General features: G+C 34.4%; 1 protein-coding gene across 9 annotated transcripts in view; it reads left to right on the top strand.

The window, feature by feature from the left end:
• The window catches only part of Lmo3 (LIM domain only 3), a 58,155-nt gene that overhangs the window by 9,864 nt on the left and 22,593 nt on the right, over positions 1 to 25,698 (top strand). The gene's annotated exons all lie outside the window — the stretch shown is intronic.

The raw sequence follows: 25,698 nt of genomic DNA, 5'->3' as shown, positions 1-25,698 counted from the left end.
TGGTCATCAAAAAGATGTCACTGAGCATTGAACAGCCTCAGACTTGCCAGTGTCTTTATGGAGAATACAAAATAAAGACCATCATTATGGGGAAATGATAGGTACACTCCAAACTGCGCATATCTGGGAAATTTGAAGACAAAGCAGGTATTCCTGCCTAGAAGGCCGGTGGAGTCGGCTGAACTTGTTTCCCAGGGTTTAGTACTCAACACAGAATTTCCACTGAAGAAACATTATTTTGCTTTTCAGGGAACTTTGTGACTTGATTCAGCTGCAAATTACTTATATTAATAAAGTAGGATCTATCAAATTAGAGAAATGATATATGGCATCATTTGGGTTTTCACATTTGATACGATTAATCATTTTTCTAGTCTGACATTAAGCTATTTATTTTGAATTTTTCCTCTTATGACACAAAATTTATCAATCAGCAGCAACTCCTTAACCATCTTGGTCATTCTGGGAGGTATTTTCTAGGGAATCAGATCCTTCTTAGTCTATAATTCAGTTATTTAAAGTCAGATTCAATCTCTCTATCTAAAAATACATCTTTTGATTAATTGTAGTTACAAGAGGGTGAATCCAGTGCTGTTTATCAGATTCTATTCTTCCCCTCTCTCAGCACTGCCTCACCTGACAGCCTTCTGACTAATTATGGCCACTTGTTCCTACTCCCCTGTGTTCCAAGTGCACAAAATCTTGCAAGGTGCCAACAATGGGAAGTGACTCCCCCCAGCCAGGATTTCCCTCATTATGGTGGTACAACTAATCAGTTAACTTATAACGTGAATTCTTTTAGAACTCTCCAGTCTTTGAACTTTCTCTTTGAAATAAAAATTTCTCCTCTCCTCATTGCGAATTAGAGCCTCATTTCAACACAAAGCATTTGTATTTGCTTTTCATGATTTAACACTGCTTTCCAGTTTTTCTTTATCTGTACTAACCAACAGTCACAGCTTTTTGACTCCTTTTGACTTTTACATTTGCTTACGATTTCAGTATCTCAAGTGGATTTATGTTGCAATTCCAAACAAGGGGTTTATACAGTTTACATAAGATTAAAGTGTTTTAATACTTTTTAAAAAGTCAAAAATTGAGGAAATCTTAAAGAAAGTTGCTTGAAATATCTGAATTTTTATAAAAAAAAAACAATAACTTGCCAGTGAAATATTTGCATTGTGAGTGAAACAACTTGTATGGTTTTTGATATAATAGCAAGGAGAGAAAGTAACCTTAGATTTGTTTTGCTTTATTCTTCCTTATGGCAGTAAAAAATTAGGATGTTAAGCTGGTCTTTGATGACTTAAGTGTTTTGTTGAAGGGAATTTATACAAATACTATTCATATCAGAAATCCTTATCTATCTCTAAAAGAATGTATGTTGATTTTTATGGTATAACTTTTGGTTAATTTCTGATATGCTTCAACTTTTTTTATATTTATTTTTTAGTTGTACTTGGACACAATACCTTTATTTTGTTTATTTATATTTATGTGGTGCTGAGGATCAAACCCAGGGCCTCCCACGTGCTAGGCGAGTTCTCTACCGCTGAGCCATGACCCCAACCCCTAATGGGCTCGAACTTTTAATGCTATTAACTTATAAACATTTTATCTTCTGTCAAATACAAACTCTCATTCTGATGGCCAATATTTTCATTTCTCAGAGTACAATTTCCTTTTAAATTGGTCATTACCACGTTAATGACAAGTTGTTATGTTAAGTTGTTAACATTTCAAACTAAGTTGCTAACAGCAAGCTTTCCCTTAGTTAAATGGAAGGCTTGCTATATACAATGTTATTTCTTCGGCAACTTCATCAACACTTACAGATCGTAGAAGTGAGCTTGAGAATTGGTGCGTGTATAAAACCCTATGTGATATGTTACAGATTATGCCACAGATGTGGTATTTAGCTTTGTGAGGAAAGCATGTATGCTGTTGAAGTTATATAGATGTTCAGCACATATGCCTCTGATTGACAAATGAAAATTGTCTGATTATATGTGTTAAATCAACAAACACATCAAATTTATGGACAAATCAATTTCTTTGATAATGTATAGTCATTCAAAAATGTTTCTTGTGAGAGGAATAATTTTAAACAATGTATGAAATTAGGGATGTTATAGGGGCTGTAGTCACTATTAACTATCAAACTTATTTGTTTTAGAAAATATGAATAAAGCAATGTGTAATCAGAATTTTAAGACTTTGTGACAATGAATAGTTTATTTAATTTTATAAAATCCATGATATGATCAGTGAATTAATAGGTAGTATCTGTTTCTATTTTTCTGAACTGCAAAAATAATTTCTCTTGTTTCCCTCTGTGTTCATCTTATTTTCGTTTTGTATTTTGCACACACAATGTTTAACCATTTCTATTAAAAATTGCCTTGTTTTGCTTTGGTTTTGGCCTAAGGATATTTCTTTGAGGCAACAAACAGATCAAGAAGAACTTATAGAAATGTGTTTCTCAGTCTGCATTACTAGGCACTTAAGTAAGAATATGGAAAATGATAAATAAAAATTACCTGATAATTGGCATTTTTGTGGGCTAGATAATTTTTTATATCTATAGAAGAGTAAATAATTTTTCCCAGTGGCATTTAACTCTTAATAAACTTTCTAATTTAAAAAAAATGTAATTTTGAGCAATGAATCTTGAAGACCTGTGTTTTATTTTGCATATAGTGGCAATAATGACAGGTTTAGAAAAGCTCTTGTATAATAATTTGAGATATTAAATAATGTAAAAATATAAGAATTTAAAAGTAAGATATTAACTTAAACATTATAGAAACCATTGTTGTGGTAAATTTGATTATTTCAACTTTGTTTTCCTTTGTGGAATAATAGCTACAATTGGAAAAGAAAGAAAAATATTCTATAGTTTATGCATAATGTGACTTGTTCAATTTCCATAACTGGTCTTGTATACCATATTTAAGACAAAATTTACTCATTTGCAGGACTATTTTCCTTCTTTTAAAACTCATCAGATAGAGAAAGAGAAGGATTGAGTTAAGAACTTCCTCTATTAATATGCTTTCTGACTGAAACTATGAAGTCAGTCTGCCAGATAACGTTTTATATGTCAAGACTCAGAAACATATCTGTTATAAATGTGTCCCCCACATTTATATCTATTTTATTTTTAAAGGTGACTTTATGACAAATTAAATCAAAGCATCTTAGTAACTTTAATTGGAGCCTAAAACTGATAGTATATAAAGTAGATGAACATATTAAGTAAAATTAGCAAAATTTAGTAATTATGTTTGAGACTCCAGTCACTGCTAACTATTTTGTTTTAGAGAATATGAATAAATAGTCGGGAGTTTTAGAATTAAAACTTTGTGGCAAGCATTAACCAGACGGAATTAGGAGAAATACCCAGATACCTTACTTTTCAATCTGGAGGCAATAAAGGATATCAGAACTTCCCACTCAAAGTTTGGGACAATTTTTGCTCATATTTTTGTTAAAGCCTGCAACTTTTGTGGTATATTTTAAGCATTAAGTTGATAGAGGCTGTATCTTGTATCCCTATGAATGATATCTTGCCAGAGAGTTTATTCAAAGCTGTTTGCTCTGGTATATGCCATGAAAGCTGCTTATAGCTATTCCTATATGAGAAGCTGTAAAATGTCTTATATAAAATTTAATGCAATTTGCTATTTTTATATGTGAGCATGATTTGTTTAAAATGAAACTACTGGGAAAGAGTGATGCTTCATGTTCCACCATAGTTGCCAATTAACTAAAATGATTTGAAGCTTGCTCTGCTGAGAACAAATTTTATATGCTTTAATATAATAATATAACAACTCTAAAAGAGAAAATTAAAATAAAATTGCTACATAGAGCATAAATCTAGCTATAACTTTATTTTACACTGATCAAACCTGGTGCTTCTCAATTTTTATGTAAGGTTAAATTTATATTAGTGCATATTTATACCCTTAAATGTAAATATGAATATGTTGTTAATATTGTTTCTTCTGGAAATTCACAGCACCATTTCTTCTTTAATATTGAATGAAGTATTCATCCATTTTTCCTTCAACGTCATCTTTCTGATATTAGGTATTTAGAAACATTTTCTCTGGAAAGTAGACCATTATTATTTTATTGTTTTAGATCCTAAAAACTTAAGCTTTTATGTGTAATGAAATTCCTTATAAATAAACTTTTTCTCTATAGGCTTCATTTGAGCTTTTTCAATATTTTATTGTAGTCATAAGTTTTATCACATTTAAATGTCTCAGTTGATCTTAGTATTATGAAATATTTTGACTTATCAGTGTGTTGGATGCTATGATTTGTTAAAAATACTCTGTTATTTTCCTCACAAAGTATCTTGCCTTATTTATAGTTTTGTAAAAATTTGTAATTTTAAGTCCATTTTTCCCTTTATAAAGGAAAGCATTATTGAATTCTATTTCACATATTTCAGACTATGTGCTATTTGTGGAGCGGTACAAATCAGGAGTGATGATTTTGTTTTGTGGTAATACTTTAGAGGAGTGCTACTCATTCTGGGAAAAAACTATTGGGTTCACATCAGACTTCCTGTAGAATGACAACTACCCTGCAATAGTTTCTGTTAATAATATTTAATTTATACATAGAATTTTTTCACTTGCAAATTTATCTATATTTATAATATGCATCCATTTTCAGTGAATAGGATTTATATATTCAGGATAATTATTTTAGTGTTGTGACTTTTTCTTTTTGGTTTGTTTTATAGAATGGAGATATTTTCATGGAAAATACAACCTTCCAAGAGTATTAAAATACTTCCCACTCTTTCTGTCTCTATAGGTTTTTAAAAAATCTTTTTATAACACGTGGAGTACTTTAGTCAGGATAGTTTTTACATATAAGATGGGTAAGTTAGGCGTACCTGACTTAGCAAAAATATATTCTGTTTCTACAAGTATGTTTAGGATTAAATGCATCTGGAAGAACGACATTTGAAAATTGCTAAAAGTGCTTATTTTGCACTTTATAAATACATAGGATTCTGGGAAAGAATCTCTATTTTTGGTTGGCCTTAGAATATATCACAGTAAGCCAGAACTTCATTTATAAATTCACCATTAACTTCCATTAAGTGACTAATAAATTTTAATGCTGTGTTTTGACTGCACAAACATAATTTATTAAGGAATCACATTTTAAAAATATGCTGAAAGTAGTAATTTTGTACATGATTTGGATGAATATATTCATTGTAGAAATGTTTTATATGGTTTAGTTTTCTACCTCATAAAAATTACATATTCTGAAAGAAGAATTGTACCAACTGAAATGACTGTTATATTTTCCTTCTATTATTATACTATAAGACATCAAAGTCTTATTTTCATATTTTGTTTGAAAATATTTTTACAGTTACTATGAGAATGTGTTCTGTTATTCAAAATCATATACTGTGTCTTCATCCCATCTTCCAAAACAATTAGTAGCATTTCTCACTTCCATCAATAAATGTTAAAATACATGAAGAATAAACACTGAACAGAACCTTGAAAAGAAGAAATGGAAAACACAAATAGCAATACTTTGTTCAAGCATCAGATATTTCTAGAAAACAGCATTTGCATTAGCCATGTTTCTTTAAAAAGATATTTTCCTTTTTTTAATGTTTTAGTTCTATAGTTTGGCAAGCTTTGAAACCTGTAAAATGCAGATATTTGAGGCCAGCTAATTTCTTAATATTACAAATGATAGCACTGGTCTATTGTTACAGGGTCTTCACCATTCTAAGATGAAAGACAACTTCTATAAAATTATAGAATGTCTAAATTTATTCCCATTTGATTTTTATCATCTAATTCTGCTTTTTTGTCAGTTCCTATGGAGTTTGATACTGTCTTTTATATCTGATTCCACCATTGAAAGATCCTTGTTTTGATGAATAACTATATATTTCCCTTTTCAGGGCATTTATAAGAAATGAAGGTATTTCGAAGTAAAAGTTTGTATTGTGAAGCAAGAAATGTGGCATTTGTATTTTTAGTTCTTACTTTGAAACGACTGCTTTCTGCCTCTTTTTTTTTTATCAGCATTAATAGATAACTTCTCTCTAAAGGAATTAGGATTTATTAATCAAACATATCTACTATATCCACAGACTACATCAGTTGCTTATGTATTTACTACTGCCATTTTTTTATTTCTATCCTATATTATCAAAACTTCTAGATAAACCTTTTTCATCTTGACAGAATTTTTGTAGTTCTGTAAAAATTCTAAATCTTTTTGCTGAATTCCTTTGCACCATAATGTTAGCTTTTTATCATGTAAAAATGTCTAGCTGTGGGCTTTATAAGTTTAAAATAAAATCACACTTGAGATAAATAATCATCTTGGAATAGTCAGATTCCTGATTTGAAGTTGGAAAATTAACATTAAGCTTCATGTATTAAGTTAGACTCTAATCAGCATGTGTTGTTATGATCCAATTGAAAATTGAAAATTCACCAACTGGGCTACTGGGAAAATAAAAGACTCTTAGGAATTCAAAGATTATTGGCAGATGAATGCACCAAAGTCATATTTAAATAAAATTATTATTACTAATTCAGTAAGGCATTGTCCACATTAAACCTAGTCTATTAATAAAAACAGAAAGTCACTTTTAGCAAAAATATCAGATATGACAAGGACAAGTAAGGGGGACATGGAACTTCTTAAAATGTGCTAATACTAACATTCCACAATAATCTAAAAATTACCACAGAGAAAAAATAAATTTCCATCTCTAGTGCTGTGGGATCCTACAACATCAATGGGAGAAAGTTATTTTCAGATATCAATAGTGTATACTTATTTTCTAAAACTTTTAGAATAGTGCCATGGTTTTTCTTATTATCACAGTTCTAACAGAAATTCATGTTTACCTGTTTTCAAAAATTATATTACAAAAAGATTTCAAAACTCTAAAATGATGATATACTTTGATATACTTTTCATATATCACTGAAAGCAGAAGGTTTAGAACTTCTACACTTTAGAATACCTTATAAAATCAAGCACAATGCTTATTTTGTGTATATCAACTGCTTAATACAAATATCTTCTGGCCAATTGCTACATATAAAGACTAAGTAACATGAGTGGACCAGTACTGTTCCTTTACATAGGTGAGTGGGAGTGAAAGAAGTGAATGGAGAGAGGACCCAGCTTCAACGGCTCAACATGAGTCTTAGTATCTGTGGGCCTGCTTACTTGAATTTGACAGGTGAATACTTCAACTATGGTTTGAACATAATTTAAAAACCTGTAAGGATTGCATGTGAATATTCCACTGAGGATCATTCACACTTTGAAAAATACAAAGAAATAAGTATATCAAATAGACTTAAAACTCTTAAACTATATTTCTGTGACATTTATAGGGGAAAAATGTGGAACATTTTTGAGCTTGAAGCATGCATTCTTTCCAGTGAGTCCTTACTGAGGGTAGTCCTGCGGTTTACATCATAATAATGACATATCCTGCTTTCTCTTTAACAGTTTCATGATGCAACTATTTGGTCACTTAGCAAAGAATTTGAGTACCATTATTTCATCTCTGTAAATGATGGTCATAGAATATTATATTTCAAGTTGATTTTATATAACATTAATTTAAAATATAGACATTAACACTTTACTATGTAAAGATTAAGGTAGTCAATATGGGAAATTTGGGGAGAATTTAACAGAAAGTTATTCTTGAAGTTTTCTACAGAGTTTCACTCTAGTCATGATCCATGGAACCAATGTAGAGAATGAGAGCAGGTATGATCAGGAGAGATGAAAATTTCTTTTGAAGAAGGGAAGTTATAAGTAACAGGTAAAAATTAGATTCTGTGAAAGTTCTTCTGTAAGCCACTAGTCTTAGGTATAAAAGCTGAGCTTCATAGCTATATCTTGGGTGCAGACTAAGATAGAATTAGCTCAGAAATATTTGTACTGTTCAATCTTAGCATAAACACTGGTAAACTATAAACAGAGGTACAGTTGATGCTCCTTGTAAAACACTTAGCATTCCTGTCCCCATTTTCTCATTCGACAAATGTCATTTTTCTATGATACTGAATAAGGCCCTGGTATACAGCACTGAATAAAATGCAAAAAAATTTTCCCCACCTGTAAACTTTATATTTTAGTTAAGGAAGCAGGTTATCAACAAAATAATAATTTAGTACATGGGAAGACAGTAATAACTATGGGGGAAAATATAGCAGTATAAGAAGTTTGTTATACTTGCCTATTATTTGTGTATGTGTATGTGTGTGTGTGTGTTAGAGAAAGAGAAAGAGAGAAAGAGAGAGAAAGGGAGGAGGGAGAAAAGATGAGGATATCAGTACTAGGTAGGGTATACACAGCAGCCTCATTTGAGAGGCAACTTGAGTGAAGACCTGAAGGAAGTGAAGGAGCTAGGCATGGGCATGTACATGAAGAACATTTAGAGCACAAGGAGCAGCCGGGACAAAGGTCCTGAAATAGGAGATTTTCTGATATGTTTGAGGAACATCAAAGATGCTAGTGTAGCTGGAGTAAATAGAGCAAAAGTTGCAAAGATTAGGAGCAGCTGCAGTAAGGCCCCCTGGTATCCCTGTCACCATTACAACCAAAAAATTCCCCTGTACATTTCCAAGTGTCCCCCAGAAGGTGGCAATGGTTTTGATAACCACTGCAAAGTTTACTCAACTTGGCTGTTATAGAATCTATTCCATTTGGGATTATAGAGATCATGTACTGAATTGAATGGGATTATTTTTCATTCATTATTTACTGTGCTTTCTTAAAATGTCTTTATTTGGCCTTATTGATAAACCTTTGTGATTAAGTAATAGTTGTAAAACATCAATCTGAAAATAGACCTCAGGATTCAGTCACTTGGCTGTCCATTGCTAGTCCATGGATTATGCTATAATTGTATGCTTTCATTTTAAGTCGACACATCTGTGTTCATCCACTAATGTGGTTAATGGATTATTTACATCATAGTATTTCAGTGTAAAATGCCAGGAAATGCCTATTTAATGACAGAAGCTGCCAATACAGCATTCTGGAGGTTAACCCTTAACCAATAATGTTGGTAAATCCATTCCAGATCACAATGTAATTGATATCTTTTGAATATTTAGGTAATAACAATTTGAGAGATGTGGATTTTTCAAAGACTGCCACTTTCCAACTTTTGAAGTCAAATGTAGTAAGACTGAGAGTGATTTTTATTGTTGTTGTTTTGTTCTTTCATTTCTTTAAAGCTGAGCCAAACCTGAGATGGGGGTTTAGTTCAATAGTCTAGTGTTTGCCCAGCATGCACAATGCCCTGGGATTGATCCGAAGCATGGGAAATGATAAAATAAGAAGATAATTAATTAACATTTAGTCAACTTTATTGAAGTAAATTCTTTTTTCCCCCAGAATTATGTATTAAACTCAGGGGTGCTCTGCCCTTTTTTTATTTTTTGAGACAGGGTCTCCCTAAATTGTCTAGACTAGCCACAAAATTGGGAATCTCCTGCCTCAGCCTCCTGAATAGTTGAGATTATGGGGGTATACCACAGCCCCCAGCTTGAAGTTTATTTTCTGGCACAAAACATTTAAAACAACCTATTTGCTCTAAATATCATAAATATTTCTAAACCTGACATTTAGAGAAGATACAATAATGGTTCATTGTTATTTAAAACAATTTAATAAATCACATTCTTGATGAGATGAGACAAATATAAGGCAAGTGTTCATATGCACTTTCTCACCGCTAACCTAACCCTAGCCCACACAAGTCAGTTTCACATCAAGAAGAGAGAAGCATTCATCCTTGAAACTAAACAATTAGTATTTTTTCCTATTTGTGAGAGTGAGATGTTTATATGTAAACTGTATTTACTTTTGTAAACTGAAACTTAAGTTTTAAATACAAATCAACATCCTTGAACCTTATATTTATAAAATGGGTTGGGGTCACCCTCATGGGTACTTGCTGAGAGGCTGTGCTAATTAATATGCCTTCAATCTCCCAAGGAGGCACAGGATGTTGAGCTTTCAAAATGGTGGAACCTATACTTCACACACATACACACACAGACACAGACACACACACACACACACACACACACACACATCCAACACATACTTTTCATAAACTTAGTAGCAGGTGGTGGCAAAAGAGCTTTACAAGCCTTAATTCCTACTGTCACCATGCATCCTGGGTGGTTTTTTTGTTTTTTATTTTTTTCTGTTAAGTTCTAGCAGCCCTCTTATTCTTCTTAGTAGATATGGCATCTGTTGCAAATGCCATCTTGTCCTGGATGAATTGAAGACCTGTGCTTCTTTTATTTTTCCAAAGTAGATCAATTTGAGCATGATATTAAGGAAAATTTGCATGATCTTCACCTGATAGTTTGATATTTAATTAATCTCATCAATGATAGTTAATAAATTAACTGCCATCCTTTGGAATAGAAATCACTTGCTTATTTGACTAAATATGTGACTTTCTACAGTGACCTAAGAATGAGTTATACATTTTGAGGAGACTTTAAATTAAAATGTTGTTTAATTTTTCTTTTCAAATTTATTGACGGAGGATTCCATTTTCAACACAACTCCTATTTCTAAAGCCACAAACTTTTTCTATATTCATTCTATACATATCATGTATTTTAACCATTTCACGGTTTTTTGTTGTTCTACTACATTAGATGTTGCCCACCTAACTACCATCATTAATGACAAATCAGCCGTGCACTCCCATTATGACCCATTTATCTGGTGTTGTTTTTTTTTTTTAATTTTCTGTGAATATCCCTTTATTAAAAAAGGAATGCCACACTCTCTCTTTTAATTTCTCAGACTTCTCCCTAACTAGGTGAGGTTAGATTTAATCACTAGATTTAAGAGGCATGTTTTTCAGTGGTGAAATCTGGCCCATTTTGCTACATCCCAGCTGTAAGTCGCTAGGCAAGATGCTCCACCTCTCAAGCCTCAGCTTAGGTATCTGTATATAGGGAAAACATACCTATTCACAGAACTGAAAGAGCTAAATACACTGACCAGTGCCCTGTGGTGTATTCTGTTGCTATGAAGGAAGAAGAGCACTGAGTTAAGAAGAAGAGACAGTGGGAAAATGAAACACAAAGAGAAGATTAAAGACGCAGGTTAAGATGAGTGTTAGAATAATTAATAAGAATACAGAAGGTTACAACTATAATAAGATCTTTTGCAAGCTTTTCATCTACATAAAAGATGGATAAATACCTAGATACCATATGCACTTAAGACCACATCAGAAAAAGTTCTTAACATGATAACTGAAATTTGGAATGGTCTCTTAGTTAAGATTATGGTATATTTTGTACAAATCAGGGTAAATTTGAGTCTTTAGGGAAATTATTGAAAATTGGACTTCCCCTGTACCTGAGGTGACAATTTTCTAAAATACCTGAGATACCCCTTTTCTTCCAATTTTAGCATGTGAAAGTTCTATAGCTTTGTAAAGCATTATATTTAATATCCCATAGGTCTGAAGTATAAAATTTTAGGTTGTCTTAGGTTTCCTTTATAGTGTTGGGTTTTGTATCATTTTCTCAGGTGACAAGGTCAGTAGAATGCAGATATCTTTTTTATTGGTAGTCTTTTTTGCAGTGTTCTCCAAATATTTTGATTATATACTTTTATTTTTAATAAAATTTAAGTATGTACCTTCTTATACACACACACACACACATATATATATATATATACATATATATATATATCCACCATATATGTCATGGATACTCCCTTATACATGTCTTAAATTATGAAAATAATGTTTAAAGGGTCAGTTAGAAAATAAACAGAAATAGAAATAATTTATTTAATAATTTTTAAAGCATCCTTGAGATTTCTATACCCTTAATTTTGAAAGTGAGTGAAAGTTGTTTGATAGTGATACTTGTGAGTTAAAGGGGTTGGGGGGGGTGAATACTAATGCTTAGGAGTTACAAGAATGAAGCATGGTGGTTATTTGGAAGAAAGGGACTTTCTAAGCATGATCTAATGTGTCTTGCTCTCTTCATTTCATATTAAATCAAAGATTTCTTTCAGGAGAAATTTGACAATGCATGTGGGCTCTTTCTAAAGCTATACTGTAGCCACTGGCAACATTAATATGAGTCAGAGTTTCTCTCCCTCCCCTGCAACCCTCATTCAGGACACAGTGAGATTTTAGACAGATAAATGCTAAAAGAACCCTATGTACCAAAGGCAGTGTTTACTGCATGTAATACATATCATTGTTTGTCTCCTGTAGTGAAAAATACTTGTGTCGTGCTGTTAAAATGCACTCCTGACAGACCAGTGCTTGCTATTATAGGGTCCATTGCTTAAAAAAATGATACACTGACAGAAATACAATTTAAGAAAATTTAACACCAAGGGTAGTCAACCATGTAGGCTACTATTAAGGGGCCAAAACTCAAGGCCAGGGGTTTATTTAAAAAAGAGGCACAGTTTATTTGCTAGTAGTAGGCAAAGTTAAAAGAAAAAAAAATCGAACTTGAATTCCTTGCTCTCTAGTCTGTAGAAAATTAATGAAAGCAACAGTTCAATAAGATTTTATTGCAGAAATGTTTAAGTGAAACATTTTAAGAATGCTTCTGAATTTTTAAGCAGTTACTTACCATTTAGAAAGCTATAACACTGTCGTGCGTAACAAATTGTTAGCATTGGATCCTAGGCACACCCTGTGATTTTCTTAAAATGGGTAGTCAGAGCTGGTTAATCTGAATCACTTTGTTCATTTCATTTTTGTGTGTGTAGCTTATAAATATATTTGAGATTGACAGGTCAGCAGCACCCACAATTACTATGAGTTAAAATGTAAGCTTTGGTCCAAGTATCTTCATGGGCATATTTTAGTAGATAAATGCATTGGATTTGAAACAGGACCTTTTGAGAAGGAAAATAACCAAATATAAGATGTGATGAGATACATTGGATTTTTAGAGGAGTACAGAATGTTCTACTGAATAAACTGCTACTGAATGATGATAAAGCACGTGATTTTAAGCTATCATATGATTCTATTATTAGAGAGAATTGCATGAATTTCGATGAGATGCATTATCTAATTTTACCATTTTAAAAACAAATCTGTCATCCAGTAATATTTGATGCCAACTGTATGGATTACATGTTCCTTTGGGAGAAAGGTTACAAAAGTAATGCGATAAATAATCTGAGCCACAGGAGCTTAACTGAGAGGTACCAGAGACTCAGAAAAAACACCACTCCTTGATGTGGGGAGTCAGGATATGTGCATCTTGAATTCTGTACCTCACATTTTAGACTTATTGCTAGACCCTATCTTTGGCCTTGGGAGGCAGTTGGTCCTGCCAAGATAGGATGTTAAAAGATGTGCAGTGTCTTTGCAGATATTCCCCTGAATTAATTTGGCCTGAGTCTGACAATATTATACAAGAGATGTTTCTGTGGATATAGAAGGTAATGCTGTTGTAAATTTGTCCAAACACATTGTACAGGGCTCTGACTCAGCAGTAGGTTGGAGCAGACCCAGTAATGCTCACTAAGGAAGATTATGATCCTCAGCTCTCCTTTCCAAAGCCAGGTGGTGGCTCTCCATTCATGTATGTGTGTTAGTTCTGTTTCTTAAAATCCACATACAGATTTTATCATCTCATGGCATCTTGGCACTCTGTTCTTGCCAGCGATTACAACATCAAATGCTGCTTTTCAATTCTTATTTTTTAAAAAGTCAGCTGAAGGAAATAGTGTTTATAGATCATTACCTGAAAAACTGGATGTTAAGCTCTTCCTTCTTATAGTTTTAAATTTATCCTTTGGATCAATCTAGAGAGCTATGTTTTGACCTTGATCTCAGTTATTTTGGCCTTTCAAACTTTCTTACAGAATCACATAACAGAGTTTCACCATTAGACTGTGCTGAAGAATATTTTATTAAAGAGCTGCAAAAACTTTCCATGTCTTAGGGATGCCATGGTGAACATTGTATACTGTATCATGCAATGTCTTAGAGAGTCATTGGTAACAATTTCTTCAGATCTTAGTATAGGAAAATTTCTTTGGATTCTAAACAATTAAATAGCATTTTTCTTAGGACTTGTGAGTTGTTTATTTGCTTGTGTTTCCCTCTTTGTCTCCCGGGAAGCTCAGAACAAGTTTACTTTCTGACAACTCTTCAACACTGCATGATATCTTCAGCGTTTTGTCTTCTCTTGCTCATAATTTTTTCCTTGTTTGTGATATCTAGAGCTATTTACATCATCAAAGCATTATTATTTTTTCACTCAAATGAAATGGTTGGAAGGAAAAAATTACAATGGAAAGAAAACACAGGTGAGAACATAATGCCTGATGTGTGAAAGCAGCTCCAGCTGCTGAGTGGGACAGGAAAATAGGGAACCTGATGAAGTGAATTCTCTAGTCTAGATATTATACATAATATATGGGTAAATGTGAACAATATTTGGAACAACATCTGAGCCAATTTATGGAGAATGAAGTATAGCCTTTTATGTTGATTTTCATCTTTATGTCCTGTGATTAGCTAGCAGAAGGTTAATTCACTCAAAAATATAAATGTAGGCATGCAAGCTTTATTTCTTGAAGTATTAATAAATAACTTGTTTTCTACAATGATAACTTTGATGTAAATAATATAGACTGAGTTATTTAAGTCAGGAATCACAAACACAAATGCCTCCAGGTACTAGGTCTAGCAGGTAAAATAATAAACTGGGCCCTATATGCCCCATTCAGAGGGAAGCCATGACTTAATTCCAACAGATGGTAGAATTATGGCCTTAATGTTGCTCATCTATCTGGGAAAACTAGATTTTTTCCTTAGATATTTATGTGAAATCTCTTGTGTGTAAGATGATAGCTGATGTGGTACACAAACCATTATCGTGCAGCCTGGTGGTCAGAACACTGAAATTCTAGTTTCAAATAACTGACCACGCTTTTTAATCCATATGATTGGTAAAGCATTTGAAAATGTTTCTTGGCTTCCTAAATTTTTTAAAAGAAGATGATGGCCTGTCTACCACATGTACCAGATACATCCCTGCTTCAAATTTCCTGGGAGAGTTCAGCCAGAGAGGAGCCTTGGCACTGCTCTGTGAGGTGGAGGCAGCCCCTCCTAGGGAAAGAGCCTCATGAACCTCCAGGTAGCCATTACAACTTTCCAGGAACTGAGCGAGGTGTTTTCAGGGACCCTCACTATGCAAATAAGAGACATTGGAGATCACCCCCTCCTAAGCAGGCCTCTCACCCTGTAACTATTCATCCCTGATGAAGGGAGATCCACCACCCTTTTCCCACCACTGTAAAAGCCTCCCTTCCCTTGTTTTTATTCCTTTTCTCAATTGTACATTTCTATTGTCATCGAAACCCAATGCTTTTCCACTGAATCTCCTGGGCACTTCATGTCATTGTCAGTAACCTCATGTCCATATCTTTTGGCAACATACTTCTTCCATCAATAATTCCTTTTAAGGAGTTCTTTTTAAGGCCAATCCTTCTACTATTCATTTTGCGTGGTATCTTCTTTTTCTTCAGTTTCTTCCCCGCCCCTGCCCCCCAGTACTGGAGACTCAACCCACATGCCAGGGAAGTAGACTACCAGCTACATTCCAGGACCATTTTAAATTTTATTCCAAGATAGTATCTTAGTTTCCAAGGATGGCCTCAAGCCGGCCATCCTCCTGCCTTAGCTTCCCGGGTTGATGGGATTAAAGGTGTGTGCCACCACTTCCTGCTCTTCTGTATCTTTAATATCTTTGGTTCTACAGTCTCTTGACCTTTAACATGAATGTACTCAAGACATTCCCATTCTGAAAAAAAAAAATCTTTATTCCTCAAATATATATTGATATTATCTAATTCATTTATTGTCTAAGTTTCTTTTTTAAAAGACTAGTCTACCTTTCTTGTTGAAACTTCCTCAACCTTATTTGCTCCCCACTCACCCACTCATCATCTGCCTTCCACTGCTAACTGCTCTGCTGATACATCTCTCCCTGACACCTAATTGTTGGAGGCAGTGGATATTTTCTCAACAGTAGTCTTACAGTTTCGTCTTCTTATAGGGTGGATTACTCTTTTACGAAACCTTTCTACTGTCTTGGATTCCATGATCCTACCCAGTTCTGATTCTTTCCTGGGTATCTCATCCCATTCAGAACACCAGTCCTATTAAGGTATATTGATTTCTCCTAGGAAATGTTCTTGGTGTTAATGCCTCCCTGTATTTTGATGATTCTTAAATGTTTAAGTCATGTCTGTTAAATTTAGGGGAAAAAAAACAACAGGGATATTCACTCTTGCCATTTCTATTTAGTTTTAAAGGGTCTAGCCAATGTAATAGGACAAGTAATTAAAGTAACAAATATAAATATTAAAAAAGAGAGAATTATCCTCTTTTTACATAATTGTGAAAACCAAAGAATTATTAAAAATGAAAGAAAGTAGCTAGAAAAAAAACAAGTAAATAGAATTTATAGTATTACTCTATGGCAACAATAACTCATTAGAAATGAGGAAAGAAAAATCCATTAAGAGTGGCATGCAAATATGTAAGCATTAGAGTCTAGTATTCTTATGAAGAAAAAATTTTTTCCAGTACTGGGTATTGAATCCAGGGCCTTGCACATGCTAAACAAGCCCTGTATCACTGAGCTGCCTCCCCAGGCATTTTTGCTTTGAGACAGGATCTCCCTAAATTTCTCTGACTGGCCTTGAACTTGTAGTCCTCCTGCCTCAGCCTCCCACATTGCAGGATTACAGGCATGCGCTGCTGTACCCAACTAAAATAGTCTTTTTTAAAGAAAAAGTCTGCTAAAGGCGTGGTTCTCTAATGTTATGTATCTATATGGTTAAATATCATAGAAAAATATCAGCCAGACTAAGGGTAATACGGGTATAAAAGCAAAGAAATTTTAATGGTTTGTTTTAACATTGAGTAATTTATTCAACAGAATGAGGTTTAGATGATAGCAAATATTTTGTGAGGATTTACTTTTTAACATGTACTATTGTAGAGACTGGGACTCCAAAAAAGAATGGAAGAAAAGAACTGGGCATGACAGCTCACCCTTAATCCCAGCTACTCAGGAGGCTGAGGCAGGAAGATTGCCAGTTTGAGGCCAGCATCTGTCTCAAAATGAAATTAGGGTTGTAGTTCAGTGGTAGAGTACTTTCCTAGCATGCACAAGGGACTGGGTTCAATGCCCGGCACTGTAAAATGGAAACCAAAAAAAATTGGGCCAGGGGAAAAGACTATTATATTTTAGTACTATTTATGAGGAATTAATTCTTTAAAGAAAAAATGTAGTGCAGTCCATGAGAATTATTAAACCCATTTTAAAGATGAAGACACTGAGACTTAGAGTGATTAAGTCATTTAGTCCAAGTTCCAGAGGTATAAATTGTGGAGTATAGGATTAAATTCTAGACAGTGCACCTCTAGAATCCATTCTCATGAGCTGAAATTTTGTGTCTAAAGAGTGAGCACTTGGCTCCAGAAGACCCACTCCCCAGACCACCTAGAGTGGGCCTGTAACCTCCAATTGAATTGTTAAGCACTCAAATCCATGTACTGATGCACTTTTTTCTCAAGATAACAAGTGCTTTGCTTGACCTAAGTCCTTATAATGTTCATTAATTGTAGGTTAGAAAACTTTGTCAGTGGCTAGAATTTCATCAGAAACTTTGAGTAGAGGGTGGCACAGTAAACAGAAGCTTGAAGGAAGACTGAATGACCATATTTTATTTAGTGCATTCAGTAAACAATATATTTTTTAATAGTGGATTTAAAACAAATTAGACAAAATTTTAACAACTGTCATTTCTGAATGTTCAATTCTGTATTTTCTATCATTAAATTCAATAGGGTTTATTACAAAAAGTAAAAGTACTTTGCAGAAAATTTAAAAGTATAGATAAGCAAAAGTGAAGAAATCATAATCCTTCCAGATCCTACTAATGTTTAATTATTTATCATTTTAGCTGTTTTCTGCCTATATTTAGACACATCTATGTGTTTTTTTCCACTTAAGATTATATTTTCCCTACTGTTTGTAACCTGGTCTTTTTAGTCTATAATCTACTTCTTGTCATAGAGGCAAAAATTTTCTAATCCATAGTCAGATTTTTTACTTGTTCCCAGAAACATTCTTCAAAACAGACTTTTCACATCACCATCCATTCCAAACATATTTGATTGTTATGTCAACTGTGCCTTTTCATCTTGACTAGTACTATTTTCATGACATTCACTTATTAAAGGTCTATAGAACTCGTCCTATAGAATGTTCTACCCTTCACATTTGATAGTTACATTCTTGTGGTGTTGGCAATCTTGTTCCTTGAATCCCTAGTTTTCTCACTAAAACAGAATTTGCTCTAAGGGCTCAGTTAAATTTAAGTGTACATGTTTTTGTTTTTTTTTTTTTTAGCATGAATGATAAATGATGTCTTTGTCACACTACATCACATTAGGAAACATGTAAGTGTTCTCTCATTCCTATTGACATTAAAGTTGATTACTGGATGCCATAAAATGATCCTACTCTACTTTTGTACAGTTACACTTTTCTCTTTGTGACTACAAACTATTATGTTCATTGTTACTTGAATACTGACTAGTAAATGTCTGTTCCCCATTGACCGTTCAGCCTTATGGGTTTAAATAACAACTGATCATCATTATCTAACTCAGTAATTTCATTACAGGTTGTAAAATTATTCTATCATTACTCCATCATTTTTCTATAACATATAACTTTTGCTAGGCAACAGAAATCTTTAGGTTAACATTGAAATACTCCTACTGAGAGTGCAAGGTAAAAATTTGTTAAATTTATACTGAGTGCCTAGTAGGATAGGTGAGAGATAAAGAGAAGGGCAACCTCAGTCTCTTTCTACTGAGTACCTTTTAAGTTGGAAGTTTCCAGCAAGGTGGTCTATATTTAGAGTCCTGATCATTACCTAATGGCTAAGGTTAGTGCAAGATTCTAAAAAAGAAAATTCCAATCCTTAAGCCATATGCTGATAATGAGAAGCAAGGGAACTATTCCCTTATATACCTGTCTCACCCTTTTAAGTTATTGGTATATTGTCATTAAATTATCAGTCAATTAAATGCCAACCTGGGAGGCTATATAGTACCTACCAGGAAGCTTGTCATTCATCAGTGGTATCAGACACATTGGATTTTAGTTCTCTTTCGAGGCTTACCAAACAGCTTTCTATGAAGCACACCTATTATTTTTCAGCTAATACTGTTCAGAACAAATAGAGAAAATTGGACAATTCTTTGTTCTTGGTATCTTAAGTCTGTTGGAAAACAGCCAAATCATTTCATGATGGTTACCCTAAATATCTAATTAATGTGTTTCTAAGGGAATATATATAATTTAATGCTAAAAGAGAAAACATTTTGTTCCCTTTTCAAAAAATATCCCTATGGAAGTTTATGACCTTTATTGTCAATGCCTTTTTTGAAACTAGGCTCTGGAGAGTGTCTGGGTTGGAAAAGGTCACCTATTTGCAATGATATATTCTGTCAAGAGTGTGTATGAGTGTAGTATATTATCCCTTAACAATTTAATTAGAATAAAGGATTTTTATCGTTTTCTTTTTTTGTGGTACTGGGGATTGAACCCAGGGGCATTCTACTGATGTATCTCCAGCCCTTTTTATTTTATTTTGAGACAGGATCTCACTAAGTTGCATGAACTGGCCCTGAACTTGTGATCCTCTCTCCTCAACCTCCCAAGTCACTGGGACTATAAGCATGCATCACAGTGCCTAGCTGATCTTTTTTATTATTATTATTTCAATGAGACTTTATTAAGCATTTAACTATAAGCTCTTGAGTACGGCCCTTTAGTGAACTAACATGATTCTAATTGTAGCCCTCTGAAATGGTTGAAGCTTAGGGTCAGACATGAGCCTAGGCCAGGTTGAGATGGTGCTGTGTCAAGGAGATCACAACCACTTCCTCCCTTGTTGTTTTTCAACCCTTCTACCTAACTCCCACCATTCTTCCTCCTCTCCATTTAACGAAGATGAAGTTATTGTGAATTTTTATATTATTCAGGTGAACTAGATAAAAAACTATATTTCACCAACTTGCATGGTTTATATAACTTCTGGAAGAAAAAAATAATTCTCTTTGAGTCCCCCAGGTATTTATTGTACATGAATTTGAGAAAATTGCAGTACTGTCATTTTAGATACTTACTTAACATTTTCTAATTAAACTCCAAGAGTTCAAAGGAAAGCATAGTATCTGTTGCGTAGGGAGACATCTGGGAGGAGATGAGGTTGGTGTGAGGTATGAGGGGAGAATACAATTGAGATGGAGGTAGCTGCCTCTGAGCCCTACAGAACATTGTAATTAACAATGAGGCAAAGGGTTGGGAAAATCCAATGTTGAGTTGCCAGACAGTGAAGGGTAACTACTTAAATTCAAATTTCTGATAAAATATTTGGGTCAAATTATGTCCTATGCAATATTTGTGAATCCTAAATATGACAACCACTACTAAGTGGCTCATTGAGAAGGTCCTGTAGATTCTCTCTAGAGAGCCATTCTGGGCAGTTGTAATAATATTATGTGAATCATACGGAGCCATTGTAAGTTATTGACCAGGTAAGTAATATGAGGAAATTAGGCTTTAAGGAAAAATCCTTTTCTAGACTTGTGCAGAAACATTTGCACACAAAGAAAATATACTTTGTGTTTGTTTTCATGCTTAATTGTCTACCTCTTTAGCACTAGACTGCAAATATTTTGAGGACAGGAAAGTATCCTTTTGCATTACTATACCTAGCATCTAGGAGAAAATATGGCAGATAATAAATAGGTCCTTAATCAATATTGACTGAGGAACCAAAGGAGGAAACGTGGTAGAATAAAATATTTAGAGATGCTTCATGAGTGCAATAAAATGACCATATATATAATAAAAATAACAAAGAATAATTGCCATCTGGTTAGAGAGATGTGATTTTAATAAAGAAGCTTATTTAGAAAGGCTTCATGGGAGATTCCAGTAAGAGATGGTCCTGAGAATAAGAGATGCAGTTTGGGAGGTATATCTTGAGAATACAGTTTTCTTCCTTCCAGCATTCAGAATGATAATGGTATACCTTCCAAGCTTCCTGCCCAATTTAAATATGTAATGTCATATTTATGCAGTTTGCTAATTCTTTGGAGTAATGAGGTAATGAAGGTAAAGAGCTATTATTATCAGATAAAATGGGACAGATGATCCTAGTCACAAGTTTTCTGCAGCTGTAATATTAGAGTTCTGATGTGTTGGTACCCAAACCATCTTGAATGTGATCAAATACCTAATTTGTGCAGTTTCAGATGTGCATGATGATGTGTCCTAAGAAGTTTTTGGTGCCTTACTCAGTGTGACTTATGGGGTTATGTCTCAAAGAGATAGTTCAGGAAGAGACATGGGGAGGGTGGTGTGCTGATTTCTTTGTAACAGCTTCTAAATACTTCATTTTTTACTTCCACCTACAGATCTTATGTCTTTAATACACTGAGTTCAAAATGGGATTTAAAAATAGGTGGTACTGATCTAGAGGGGATAAGTGAAATCCCTATATGAAATCTATTCAGTTGACAAGGGAAGGGTATTAATTTCTAGTTATATCCCTACTCTGTAATTCTAATATGGTGGTACATGAATATTACATGTCTTAGGTGCTAGGTAAATGAGAGAGCAAGCTCTCCGGAAGCTTATTATCAAAAGAGACAAACAGACATAGCTGATTTAAATTTTGAAAGATCAATGTAGTATATAAAAACGAGTGCTTAGATATCTAAAGGAAAGTGCTCTTCATTCTGCCTTAAGGAGTGGATTCATATATGCTGCAACATTTGAACACAGTATGGAAAAGGATTAGTGTGGTGTTTTCTGGGAAGAATACAGTTACTTGAGGCTCAACAGGTTGGACATGAGGCATGAGAGTAGGGGTGACTCCAGGGAAAAAGGAGCATGTTGGGAGAGAAGCACTGCAGTGGGATAGAAGACAGAAAGACTGGGACCAGTTGCATGGACATTTCATGCTTCTATGTTTGTATCCTGTACAGAGTGGGGAGCTATAGAAGGTGATAAGCAAGAACAACAAATTGGATGTGTCTTTTAGAAAGGTTACTGGCTTCCAAATTGGGCACAATAGGCTGATAGAAAAGATGTTCAGCCGGGAGATTTTGGCCTGCCTGCAAGGGAAAGTGATAGGCAGTAGAGGTAGGTAACTAAGAATAACACAAGAGGGTACCTTATCTTTTGAGAAAGCAACAGGGTTAAATTTGGGGGTCTGAGCAATCAAAGATGAACTTGGGATCTCTGGTTTGAAAGACTTACATTTTCATTTTGCCATTGAAAGAACCTAGGTAGAAGGGAGGGTACTGTTGCCTACAGAAGAGAAGGCTGTTATGTGTAAGAAAACTAGACTTGTTCGGTAAGTCCCCATTAGGTAGAAGGTCTAGAGAAACACATTTTAGCTTTAAATATAGGCATTTCCTAGAGGACAGGAAATGACAAGAAATCTTCAAGAGGTGGTAGTTGTGAATTGCCTCTTCAAGTCTTTTTTTTTTTTTTTTGCTGGGTTTAGTTCAGAAGGGTTTATAAAGGCCTCAGTGTGTACAATCCAGCTCTCCTATGACCATCTGTGTGACCCAGGGCAGGGTACTTAATTGTCCTCATTTCCCCTATCCATAAAATGGGAGAATATGCTGCCACCTGGAGTCAGCTGTTGCAAGGATTAATGAGATAACCCATTGAAAAGGCTTAGAATAATGCCTGGTAGACAGACAGAGCTCAATAAACATTAGCTCTTCTGCGCTAAGCCCTTTACATAATTGACCAGATTTCATATTGATATTGATTCAAGATGTTTCTTTAAAATGTAAGCACAGGAAAATCTTTTGACTGATCTGTCTAATTTGCTGATGTGTAATTATCAGAAAGGCCTTAGACTGTTACTTGGTTTTTCCATTAAAAATGCCTCATAGACAGCCTTACCTTTCATGTGTGAAAATTAAACTTATGCTTATCTTTTGCAAAAATAAGTAAAGCCTCCATTTTAGTAGGGGTTTTATACATGTGGGTTTACTTATTCACTTTGAGAGCAACACAAGACAGGTTGAGCTTTTTATAAAAATAGGAAAGACAACAATGGGAAGTTTAGATTATAACTTAGAAGTCGGTAGCTTTTGGCTTATATCCTAATATGGATTTCCCTGTCATCTTTGCTTCGGGAGGGAAATACCTTTTCTCTTGTGTGTGTTTGGTTGTTTCTTTCTCTTACTGCCTTGTCACAGTATGTATCATACTTCGATTAAGGGTAAGAGGGGTAGTCCCATATGGAATAAGCAGGGCTGGCTACGCTTCCATCAGTGCTGTGAATAACTACGAGATCTTAAGTGAGTCACTGATACCTCAGTGCCTTAGTTTCCCTTCCTGTAAATGGAGGCCACCAACCACCTCTCCATAGGTATGGTAAGGATTAATTGTTCTCTTATAAACTTACATATGAATTTCTTTTCTAATGACCAATAAAACATTTGCAGTTGGAAGCAAGCCATTTCCTCCTCTGTGTGCCTCCTAGTTAGTTAAAAGAGGACAGATAGGAATCACCTCCTCTGTGTCAGGAAGAAAACTGAAATTTAAAACAAAAGAAGTGGTAGAAATAAAGGAAAAGTTCCTAATTCAGGTTTTATCCTCTTGTCTAAAATGCATTGTTGGTTAAGTGCTTTGAACCTGTCAGAGATAGAGTATAGGAAAAAAAAATACCAAGTAATATTAGGCTGCCAGTCTAGGCTGTCAGGAATATCTATTTTGCCATCTGTCACAGGAGATTTTAGGTTGGAGAGCTGCAAATCCGTGACTGGGGACCCAAAGTTCAAAGCAGAAGGTCTCTTCTCTCTGCTCGGTGTACGGAGTCTAAATCACTACCCACGGGCCAGGAGTTTTCATTGATCATACATCATGCATCTGCAACTTCATAAAAAGATCTCTAAAGGAGCTGTGCTTTTATAAAATGTTCTGAGGATCCTGGAATTTATCTCAATCAATGTGATTGAGATACATAGCAATGTGATTGAGATATGTAATACAAAATATCTAACCCTACTGTCTTCCTCTTATTCTGGGATTTTGCGTTGTTACATTTCTGTGATAGAGCAAATCCCGCAGAGTGGTTGGAAGGGGGCTGGTTTCCAAAAGGGACAGGTAAGCAGCAGATCTGCCACATGGACCCATTTGTTACTTCAGGGAAGCGGAGAAGCAGCAATTAGGCAGTGGAGTAATGCTCTTAGGGGCACAGGCTCCAGGTCCGTAATACATTCCTTTCTTAATGTGACTTGATGTAGATAGAGTGAGGGCCTATCAGGTGTGAAAAGCCCTGCTGCTCCTGGCGTGGAGTGGCCTCCAGACGGTGATTTGGCGACGTCAATCTAGTCATGCTTGATTTCGACACTTAACGTGGTAAAGCAGGATTTCTCTACCCCGATCAACTTCTCAATTAGCAAGCTGCCTTGTGTAACGGCCTTGTTTTGCAATCCCTCAGGGCTGCTTCAGGGGTCATTAGGGTGAGAAAACTTGAGCACCAGCTCGGGCTCCCTAGCAGAGTGGGCAGGGAGCCTCAGAGATTTCCTAAATACATATAACCCTTTTTCAAGTTGTTTGCTTTCATGGGATTGATTCTTGGCACATTAAGAAGCTTAAGGCTCCAGTATCTTCTTTAAACTGCCCCCCTTATCGCCTTTGCAGCTGACAGGTTTTTTTGACAGGCTGAGAGTAAAAAGAGATAACTAGTAGGTTAGTACTTTATTTATACATGTGGACACACAAGCTCATAGAGAGACATGCACACACATGTTCAAATGTCTTTTAAGTTGTCTTTTCAGGGTCTGTGGTTACCAGTAAATTTCAGCTGTCAAATGATTTCAATGCCTCATTTTTCTATATTCAATGTGTCTGAGTTCAAAAGCTTTGTTTCCACTATGTCTGACTTCATTCACTAATGATTTTTAAATTATTACTGCCTTATTCAATATTTCCTCCCTTAACCTCAGATAACATTTACATGAATAATAAGTGCTAATATGAGGTTTTTGTTATGGGCATTTATGAATATATGTTGAAATATATTTAATGTGATTTTTCCTATTCATGATTTGAAGAAATGACTGATTCAAAAATTTAATACAAGAAATATTTTTGTCTTTCACAAAATGTATCTATATAGAGAAAAACATAATAAAAACTTATAGAATTCTCATATATTGAGAATTGTACTACTCAGAGAAGCATCTGCATTTTCAAGCATTACTTTCATATTTATTATTTCCTATTTTGATCACCTGTTTTCCTATTCATTTGCTATTATTACAATGTTGGAAAATTAGATGAATGAATTCATTTCAAACATTTTAGCAGATCAGCCTTAACATAACATTCTTAGAGTAAATTATTCTGTGTTCCTTGAACAGTTTTGCCCAAAGTGGTTTGCTTTAGTTTCTTACAAAAATATTTATTGACACTGAGCAGAGTGTTATATGGTTAATAATATATGTATGGTTCCAGAGATAACTGAAATAGGTGTATTTTACAAGTTGGAAGT

This window comes from Marmota monax, unplaced genomic scaffold, assembly GCF_021218885.2.
Source record: "Marmota monax isolate L192 unplaced genomic scaffold, Marmota_monax_Labrador192_F-V1.1 WCK01_AAM20220418_F8-fsc00012, whole genome shotgun sequence".
Lineage (NCBI taxonomy): Eukaryota > Metazoa > Chordata > Mammalia > Rodentia > Sciuridae > Marmota > Marmota monax.
Note: the sequence above shows the minus strand (reverse complement) of the source record. Positions and strands in the feature narration are given on the sequence as shown.